Source organism: Arachis ipaensis, chromosome B6, assembly GCF_059453495.1.
Source record: "Arachis ipaensis isolate K30076 ecotype BB chromosome B6, ASM5945349v1, whole genome shotgun sequence".
Classification (NCBI taxonomy): Eukaryota; Viridiplantae; Streptophyta; class Magnoliopsida; order Fabales; family Fabaceae; genus Arachis; species Arachis ipaensis.
The window spans coordinates 81,177,229-81,188,298 of NC_142441.1; the positions used below are offsets into that span (position 1 = coordinate 81,177,229).

Sequence of the window (11,070 nt, forward strand, 5' to 3'; positions counted from 1 at the left end):
GGAGGTTGTACGCTCTTCTCAACATCAACATCAAACACCGTGGAAGGAGGCTCTGTGACTGGACTTTCCAATGGAGGTACAGCATCTCTTAAGTCTGCAACCACTTCTTCCTTTTTAATAATTGCTGCTTTGTCCAGTTGTTTAAGTATAAAATTGTACTCATCCTCGATGATTTTCTTTCCATGACAACTCCTTTCAACTATTCTTTCATCTTCAAGGGTCTCCCCTACCCTTACCCGTAGGGCCTCCTCTAGCTCTTTATGAAGTATGGATTCGCGAAGATGATTCCTTCTTTCCTGTTCCATATCAATAGCATAATTGGGATCATCTTGCTCTTGGATTGATGGATGTGGGTGCTCTTCCATGGATGGTGGTGATGGGATGGAGAGATTATTCTGTGGTTGACAAGGAAGTGCACTAGAGCTTGAGGGTTAATTGTTGAAGGTAATTGGTGGTCTGATTTGGGTGAAGAGAGCTTGTATAGTAGAGTTTAGATCGGCAAGTGCTTTCTCCATGGAGGTTTGGGGTGGATCTATGTATGGTTCATTTGGTTCATAAGGTGGTTAGTATGGTGGATGTGGGTTAGGGTCATATAGAGGTGAATGGTGGAAAGAGGCTTGTGAGTATGGTGGTCCAAAGTCATGTTGAGGAAGGGGTCAATAGGCATATGGTGGTGGTTGTTGATAGTCCACTGGAGGTGGTTGTTGCCATGAGGGTTGATCAAATCCTTGTGGCTCCTCCCATCTTTGATTGTTCCAACCTTGATGCCTGTTCTCATTGTAATTTCTTCTTCCTGCAACATTATTGTAACCAGACTCATAGCCAAAGGAGTGAGAGTTCATAGTAGTAAATAAAAATTAAAAATGAAAATAAAAATAAATTTAAATTAAAAGGTTATTTAAATTTTGAATTAAATTTTGAAATTTGAAATTTGAAATTTTGAAATTTAAAATTTGAAATTTGAAAATTTTTAAATTTAAATTTTGAAAATTCTTAAATTTGAATTTTGAAATTTGATTTTTGAAATAAGATAAGATAAGATAAAAATTTTAAAAATAAAAATCTGAAATTTTTTTTTTTTGAAAAAATTAATTAAAAATATTTTTGAATTTAATGAAGAAAGAGAAAAACAATAAAATGACACCAAATTTCAAATTTTTAGATCAAAACGAAGAAAACAACTAAGAACAGCTTGAAGGTCAAGATGAACGTGAAGAACAACTTGAAGATCAAGATGAACACTAAGAACAAATTTTTGAAAAATTTTTTTTAATAACTAAATAAAAACCAATAACCTCTTAATTTATGAAAAAGCAAAAATAAAAACAAAAACAAAAACAAATAAACAAGCAAAAAGCAAATATTTACAATAACCAATAATAAGGCACACGTTTGCAATTCCCCCGACAACGGCGCCATTTTGACGTTAGGATTTTTGCCAGAAAAGAATTTCATAAAAACAGTCGCGTTGTAGATATAGTCTCTAAACCTACAAAAATCCCTTCGTGCAAATGTTTTGGTTGTCACAAGTAACAAACCTGTAAATAAATTGATAACCGAAGTATTCAAACCTCGGGTCGTCTTCTCAAGGAATTGCAGGGAGGTATGTTCTTATTATTGGTTATGAAGATTGTAAATTGGGGGTTTTGGAAGTAAGGAAGCAGTATGTTGCACAAAAAGAATAAAATAAAATAGTAATAATAAAATAAACTCTTGGCAAGGTATGAAGACTGGAGGTCCTATCCCAGTTATCCTTATCAATTGTAATGAGAATTGGATTTTTCTCCCACTTTATTAACCTCTAACTATGAAGGTAAGTTAAGTGGATGAATTAATTCTTGAAGAATTCCAATTCTCAATCAACAATGAGCTTGATAACTCAAGAGTCACCAATTATTTAACCAAAGCCAAAAGGGAAATATCTAAATTAAATTAAAAGCAAAACAATCTTAAATCTGAAATACCTCAAATAATATTAATTGAGAAAATCATAACATGAATGTAGCATAAGCCAAATAGGCAACATAACTAATATAAGCATTAAAGTATCTGAAAGTAAGAGATAAATATAAAGTAAATGAACATTGAACCTGGGATTGAGAGTCACTCCTAAAACTAAGAGAAATCCTAAATCCTAATCCTAAGAGAGAGGAGAGAACCTCTCTCTCTAAAAACTACATCTACTCCTAAAATTGTAAATATGTGAGAACCTTTTATGAATGGATGTATTCCTCCACTTTATAGCCTCTAATCTGTGTTTTCTGGGCCGCAAACTGGGTCAGAAATAGCCCAGAATTCGCTGGTTGCGAATTCAGATTCGCTGATTTTCGTCACTTGCGATGCGGCCGCATGGAGCACGCAGTCGCGTCACCTAGCGTCAGAGAAACTATGGCATATTATATATCAAATCGAAGCCCCGGACGTTAGCTTTCCAACGCAACTAAAACCGCGTCGTTTGGACCTCTGTAGTTCACGTTATAGCCATTTGAGTGCAGAGAGGTCAGGCTGGACAACTTAGCAACTTCTTCAACTTCTTGTATTCCTTCCACTTTTGCATGCTTCCTTTCTATCCTCTGAGTTATTCCTGCCCTATAATATCTGAAATCACTCAACACACATATCAAGGCATCTAATGGTAATAAGAGAGGATTAATATTAGCAATTATAAGTCCAAAGAAGCATGTTTTCAATCAAAGCACATAATTTAGGAAGGCAAATGTAAAACCATGCAAATAGTATGAATAAGTGGGTAAAGAGTTAATAAAAACCACTTAATTGAGCACAATATAAACCATAAAATAGTGGTTTATCATTCGGCCATGATTGTTATATCAATGGCTTTGTACTCTCTCTTTGGATTCTCTTCTGTATTGCTTGGGAGAGTACTAGGAGGGGTTTCAGTGCTTCCTTTACTCAGCTGGCCCACTTGTGCTTCCAAATTTCTAATGGAAGACCTTGTTTCATTCATGAAACTCTCAGTGGCCTTAGATAGATCAGAGACTAAATTTGCTAAGCTAGATGGATTCTGCTCAGAATTCTCTGTCTGTTGCTGAGTGGATGATGGAAAAGGTTTACTATTGTTAAACCTGTTTCTTCAACCATTATTAAAGCCTTGTTGAGGCTTTTGTTGATCCTTCCATGAGAAATTTGGATGATTTCTCCATGAGGGGTTATAGGTGTTTCCATAAGGTTCACCCATGTAATTCACCTCTGCTATTGCAGGGTTCTCATGATCATAAGCTTCTTCTTCAGAAGATGCCTCTTGAGTACTGTTGGATGCAGCTTGCATTCCATTCAGACTCTGAGAAATCATATTGACCTGCTGAGTCAATAGTTTGTACTGAACCAATATGGCATTCAGAGCATCAACTTCAAGAACTCCCTTCTTCTGAGGCGTCCCATTACTCACAGGATTCCTCTCAGAAGTGTACTTAAACTGGTTGTTAGCAACCATGTCAATAAGTTTTTGAGCTTCTGCAGTCATTTTCTTTAGGTGAATGGATCCACCTGCAGAAGTATCCAATGACATCTTAGCTAATTCAGACAGACCATCATAGAATATATCCAGGATGGTCCATTCTGAAAGCATGTTAGAAGGACATTTTTTGGTCAGTTGCTTGTATCTCTCCCAAACTTCATAGAGGGATTCACCTTCTTTCTGTCTGAAGGTTTGAACATCCACTTTAAGCTTACTGAGCTTTTGAGGAGGAAAGAACTTGGCTAAGAAAGCCGTGACCAGCTTATCCCAAGAGTTCAGGCTATCCTTGGATTGAGAATCCAACCATATTCTAGCTCTGTCTCTTATAGCAAAAGGGAAAAGCATGAGCCTGTAGACCTCGGGATCATCCCCATTGGTCTTAACAGTATCACAGATCTGCAAAAATTCAGTTAAGAACTGAAAAGGATCTTCAGATGGAAGTCCATGAAACTTGCAGTTCTGCTGCATCAAAGAAACTAATTGAGGTTTCAGCTCAAAGTTGTTTGCTCCAATGCCAGGGATGGAGATGCTTCTTCCATGTAAATTGGAATTAGGTGCAGTAAAGTCACCAAGCATCCTCCTTGCATTATTATTATTTTTGGCTGCCATCTCCTCTTCCTGTTCAAAAATTCCTGTAAGGTTGTCTCTGGATTGTTGTATTTTAGCTTTTCTTAGTTTCCTTTTCAGAGTCCTTTCAGGTTCAGAATCTGCTTCAACAAGAATGTTATTGTCCTTGCTCCTGCTCATATGAAAAAGAAGAAAATAGAAAATAATAGGGATCCTCTTTGCCTCAGTGGAGAGTGGTTCCTTTGTGTGAGTAGAAGAAGAAAAGAATGTAATGTAAAGAGGAGAAGAGGAAAAACTCGAACACAGAGAGGGAGGTGGTGTTCGAATTTTTGGATGGGAGAGAAGTGTTAGTAGATGAATAAATAAATAGAAGGAGATGAGGGAGAGGGAATTTCGAAAATTAATTTTTGAAAAGAAGTTGATGATTTTCGAAAATTAAAGGAGAATTAAAATTAAAATTAAAATAATTAATTAACTAAAAAGAATTTTTGAAAAAGAAGGAGGTATTTTCGAAAATTAGAGAGGGAAGAGTAGTTAGGTGGTTTTGAAAAAGGTATGATTGAAACAAAAAGATAAGATTGATTGAAAAAGTTTTGAAATTTGTTTTTGAAAAGGATATGATTGAAATTTAAAAAGATATGATTGAAACAAAAAGATAAGATTTGAAAATCAATTTTAAAAAAGATAAGAAGATAAGAAGTTAGAAAAGATATTTTAAAATCGAATTTTTTTTTTGAAAAAGATATGATTTAAAAAGATATGATAGAAAGATATGATTAAAATTAGTTTTGAAAAAGATTTGAATTTTAAAATCAAAATTAATGACTTGACTCACAAGTAATCACAAGATATGATTCTAGAAATTAAAGTTTGAATCTTTCTTAACAAGAAAGTAACAAATTTGGAATTTTTGAATCAAAACATTAATTGTTGATAATATTTTCGAAAATTATGAGATAGAATTAAGAAAAAGATTTTTGAAAAATATTTTTATAATTTTCGAAAATAAATAAGAAAAATGAAAAAGATTTGATTTTTTGAAAAAGATTTGAAAAAGATAGAATTTTTAAATTGAAAATTTGATTTGACTCATAAGAAACAACTAAATTTTAAAAAGTTTTGAAAAAGTCAACTCAAATTTTCGAAAATTTATGAGAGAAAAAGGGAAAGGTATATTTTTTATTTTTGAATTTTTAATGATGAGAGAGAAAAACATAAAAAATGACTCACAACATGAAAATTATGAATCAAAATACATGATGCATGCAAGAACACTATGAATGTCAAGATGAATACCAAGAACACTTTGAAGATCAAGATGAACATCAAGACTTATTTTTGAAAATTTTTAAGAAAAGAAAAATATGCAAGACACCAAACTTAAAAATTTGCAAACTTCAGACACTAACAAATTGAAAATGCATATGAAAAACAAGGAAAGACACAAAACAAGAAAATATGAAGATCAAACAAGAAGACTTACCAAGAACAACTTGAAGATCATGAAGAACACTATGAATGCTTGAATTTTCGAAAAATTTTTAGAAAAATAAAAATATGCAATTGACACCAATACTTAAAAATTGACTCAAGACTCAAACAAACAACATAAAATATTTTTTATTTTTATAATTTTATTAATTTTTTTGGATTTTTGTATATTTTTTTTTTCTGAAAACATATAGGGAAAAGGAAGCAATGAATTCAAAGTCCTCAATCAAGATTCCAAGAATCATACCAGGTTAGTCTAAAGCTTGATGGCCAGCCGAACTTCAGCATACCATTTTGAAACTTTAAAATTCATTCATTAAAATTTTAAAATAATTTTCGAAAACAAAGGGAAAAAAACGTCCAATGCGCTGTCACTGCATGGCTAATAAGCACTCGCGAGTTTGAAGCTCGTCACAGCCATCCCTTCCCAGATCCTACTCGGAATACCACAGACAAGGTTTAGACTTTCCGGATCTCAGGAATGGCCATCCATGGGTTCTAACTTATACCACAAAGATTCTAATATCTCGGACTCGGTCCTCTGTATTAGATATCTAAGAGATACTCATTCTAGCTTGTTTGCACGTAGAACGGAAGTGTTTGTCAGGCACGCGTTCATAAGTGAGAATGATGATGAGCGTCACATAATCATCACATTCATCATGTTCTTGGGTGCGAATGGATATCTTAGAAATGGAATAAGTTGAATTGAATAGAAAAACAATAGTACTTTGCATTAAATCATGAGGAACAGCAGAGCTCCACACCTTAATCTATGGAGTGCAGAAACTCTACCGTTGAAAATACATAAATGATGAAGGTTCAGGCATGGCCGAATGGCCAGCCCCCAACGTGATCAATATGATCCAAAGATAAACTAAAAATTATATATCAAATACAATAGTAAAAAGTCCTATTTATACTAAACTAACTGCTAGGGTTTACATAAGTAAGTAATTGATGCATAAATCCACTTTCGGGGCCCACTTGGTGAGTGCTTGGGCTGAGCTTGAAGTTTACACGTGCAGAGGCTTCTTTTGGAGTTGAACGCCAAGTTGTAACGTGTTTTTGGCGTTCAACTCTGGTTCGTGACGTGTTTCTGTTGTTTAACTCCAGACTGCAGCGTAGAACTGGCGTTCAACGCCCTTTTGCGTCATCTAAATTCGAGCAAAGTATGGACTATTATATATTTCTGAAAAGCCCTGAATGTCTACTTTCCAACGCCGTTGAGAGCGCGCCATTAGGAGTTCTGTAGCTCCATAAAATCCACTTTGAGTGCAGGGAGGTCAGAATCCAACAGCATCAGCAGTCCTTCTTCAACCTCTGAATCTGATTTTTGCTCAAGTCCCTCAATTTCAGCCAGAAAATACCTAAAATCATATAAAAACACACAAACTCATTGTAAAGTCTAGAAATGTGAATTTAACATAAAAACTAATAAAAAAATCCCTAAAAGTAACTAGATCCTACTAAAAACATACTAAAAACAATGCCAAAAAGCGTATAAATTATCCGCTCATCAGGTACATTCTACTTCTGAAATTGCTGAGGTGATGGTTGGGGTCTGTGGTGCCATCGTACAAAGTCATATCTGGATGTTTGAAGTCTTTTGGGATTTTGGTCTTCATGATCTCCCTAGTGAATAGATCTTGATCCTTGCGAGAGTTGTCCTCAGGGGTGGATCGAGTAATTTTGGCTTTGAGATCGGCTTCGATTTTTAGAAGTTTATCCTCCAATTCCCAGCGTCGCCTTATTTCTCTTTGCAGATCCTTTCCTGCTTCTCGCTGGTGTTGGGCTTCTTTCTCAAGTTGCTTTAAACGTTCTTGATGCGTCTCTAACGGATTTGATGAGTTTTTGTCCCCGTTTAGGTTCGGAGTGTCCTTTGATGTAGCGTCTGTGTTTTTGTGCGGCGTTCTATCTTCTAGATCTGAATCATGGTCGTTGTCATGGTCGTCCGCCATGGTGATGGGATGACTTCCATGGTCCCCAGCAACGGCGCCAATGTTCCGTGGGTTACCTGAAACTGTAGGTCGATCTTGGACGAGATCTTCTGTACTGGTCGGAGATGACGTGTCCGGCTGGTGGGTGGCGACCGGAGCTGTTGTGTCTGACTTGTTGGACTAGCTGCACTGCTGATCCTTGGTCACCGGAGGGTGGGGGGTACCTGCAAGAGACTCCGATGCTTAAGTTAGCATGGGTATTAAGCAGGTTTTTAGTAGAATCAGAGTATGAGTTATACCTGGGTGCTCCAGTATATTTATAATGGTTGTAGAGTGATTGTTTTTAGATAAGATAAGTTAGTTATCTTATCTTATCTTTATCTTTGAGTTGAGGTTAGCTTATCTTCAAGGGAACCGCCCTTATCTCTATAGGCTTGGACTGCCTTTGGATTTGGGTCGTGTTCCTCTATTTGGGCCCTTTACTGGGCTTTTCTGTAGATTCGTCCGACCTCTTTTGAGAAGAGGTCGGATAGCCTGACCTGAAGAGGTCGGTCGCTTTATTACAGAACATTCCGGATCGGATAGCTCGAACCAGGGTGTGAACAGGTTCCAGTTTATTTATAGTAGAATGTGATAACCTCCCTTGGGGTGATAATCTTATCTTATCTTGTATCTTGTGAGTTTGTTGAGATCTTATTCTTTTGGTCACTGCCTTCTAGAAGCAGTGACCTCACCTTAGATGGTGTCTTGATTGGAGGTCTTAGCCGACCTCTTAGAAGAGGTCGGCTAGAGATTGGAGGGCCCCCTCCCGAAGTTGGCCCTTTTGTCTTCATGGGTCTTGATCATACCCTAGGTCGAGCTATGCAACCCAGGCTGGTTAAAGACACGAGTGACCGACCTCCTCAGGACGGTCGCCACCGACCTCTTACTAAAAGAGTTCGGCCAAATCACCATAGAGGTCTAAGCAGGCCCAAACGAAAGGAGCAAAGCCCATTCTAAAGGCGGCAAAGCCAAGAAAAATAAGGCAGTTCCCCTAAAAAGATAAGATAAGATAACTGTCTTATCTCATGAGAAGGTCACTCTACACTACTATAAAGACACTAGAGCACCCAGGTAAAACTCATACTCTGATTCTACACAAAACCCTGCTTAAAGCCCGTGCTTACTTAAGCATCAGAGTCTTTTGCAGGTACCACCACCCTCTAGTGATCAAGGATCAGCCACATCTCAAGGCTCAGCAAGTCAGACACGATAGCTCTGGCCACAACAGCAGATCTCCTATGAGATCGACCTTCAGTTTCAGGTAACCCTCGAAACATTGGCGCCGTTGCCGGGGATCCTGGAAGTCATTCCATCATCATGGCAAACAACCTTGACCATGACCACAATTCTAATTTGGAGAACATGACACCGCATAAGAACGCGAACATCACACCGAAAGATATACCTCAACAAAACAGAGACAAGCATTCTTGTTCATGCTCTGGGTTGAGCTGCACGACCCAGGCTGATTAAAGACAAGTCGACCGACCTCTTCAGGTCTGGATTGCCTGACCTCTTCTTAAAGAGGTCGGCCAAATCACCAGAGGGGCCCAAAGCAGGCCCAAACAAAGGAACACAGCCCAATCTAATGGTAGCCAAAGCCTAGAAAGATAAAGGCAGTTCCCCTTAAAGATAAGATGACTCCACTCAAAGATAAGATAAGATAAATAACTTATCTTATCTAGAAAGGTCAGCCCACACTACTATAAATACACTGGAACACCCAGGTATAACTCATACTCTAATTCTACTAAAACCTTGCTTAAAGCTCATGCTCACTTAAGCATCGGAGTCCCTTGCAGGTACCACCCCCTCCGGTGATGAAGGATCAGCAGCATCTCCGACTCCACCAGATCCAACAGGTTAGACACGACAGCTCTGGCCACCACAGCAGATCTCATCCGAGATCGACCTTCAGTTTCAGGTAACCCGCGGAACATTGGCACCGTTGCCGGGGATCCTGGAAGTCATCCCATCACCATGGCGGACAACATGGACAACGATCACAACTCTGATTTAGAAAATAGGATGCCGCACAAAAATACGGACACCACACCCAAAGATACATCTCAGCAAAACGGAGAAAAGCATTCTCCAAATACAGAAATTTTAGTAGCCCTCCGAGAACAACAAAATCGGCTTAAGCAGCTCGAACAGGAGGCCGAATTCCAGCGCGAAGACAAAAGAAACCTCTAAAGAGAAACTAGGCAATGCCGAGAGTTAGAGGACAAGCTCCTAAAATTTGAAGCCCACCTAAAAACTAAAACCATGGTCACGAGGACAACTCCCCCAAAGATCAAGATCCCTTCACCAAAGAAATCATGAAAGCTAAAGTTCCGAAGGATTTTAAAGATCTCAACATAGCCCCATATGACGGTACCTCCGATCCAACCCATCATCTCATCAATTTCAGAAGCAGAATGTATCTTACCGATGCCTCGGACGCTATTCATTGCAAAGCCTTCCCGACAACCCTAACAAAAATAGCTATTAAGTGGTTCGACAGTCTGCCTCCCAGATCCATCACAAGATTTGATGACTTAGCCAAGAAGTTTCTTGCTAGATTTTCCATTCAAAAGGACAAAGCCAAACACGCCCCAAGCCTATTAGGAATAAAAAAAAGATCAGGAGAGTCTTCAATCTTACATGGAGAGATTCAACAAAGCATGCCTGGACATACAAAACCTACCAACAGAAGCAGCCATCATGGGTCTCATCAATGGCCTGCGAGAAGGAACCTTTAGTCACTCTATATCAAAGAAACACACAACATCTTAAAATGAAGTGCGAGAACGGGCAGAGAAGTATATCAACATGGAAGAAAATTCTTGGTTAGGAGAGACCTCGAAATTTGGATTCTCCTACTCCTCCCAGGATAAGGATAAAGAGTCCAGGAAAAAAGAAGATCAACACGGAGAGAAGCCTAAAAAATACCACAATTACACCCCTCTTCGAGTGTCTCTTGTGGATGTTTTTCGAGAAGTATGCCACACTGAGAGGATTCCACCACCTCGTCCAATCAAAAGCAAAAAAGGAGGGGGAAATTGGACAGAATACTGTGAATACCATCGAATCTATGGACATCCTATAAACGAGTGCTTCGACTTAAAGAATGTCATAGAAAAATTGGTAAGAGAGGGGCGACTAGATCAGTACTTAGCTAACAAAACAGATGAACCCAGAAAAAGGAGGAGGGATGAAGAGGTCGGACGAGCTAAACGACCATCCCGCACCCTGGAGAGGCACGTTCACATGATAAATGGAGGATTTGCAGGAGGAGGGATCTCCAAATCATCTCGCAAAAGGCACCTTAAAGAAGTATATCACGTTGGAGGAGGAGAAGGATCACCCGACCTCCCTACTATTTCTTTTACCCAAGAAGACGCGGCAGGCGTCATCCCAGGACACGATGATCCCATGGTCATTATCATATTGGCCAATGCCAACCTCCACCGCACACTGGTGGACCAAGGGAGCTCGGCGGATATCTTGTTTAAATCCGCCTTCGACAAACTCGGCCTACAAGAAAAGAGCTCAGAGCATATCCGAACA

General features: G+C 38.5%; 1 non-coding gene across 1 annotated transcript; it reads left to right on the top strand.

The window, feature by feature from the left end:
- Positions 1-3,583: 3,583 nt before the first annotated feature.
- On the top strand, positions 3,584-3,691 carry LOC148561503 (small nucleolar RNA R71). The gene has a single exon (XR_015887849.1). It is a non-coding gene; the product is annotated as a small nucleolar RNA R71 (small nucleolar RNA).
- The last annotated feature ends 7,379 nt before the right edge of the window (positions 3,692-11,070 follow it).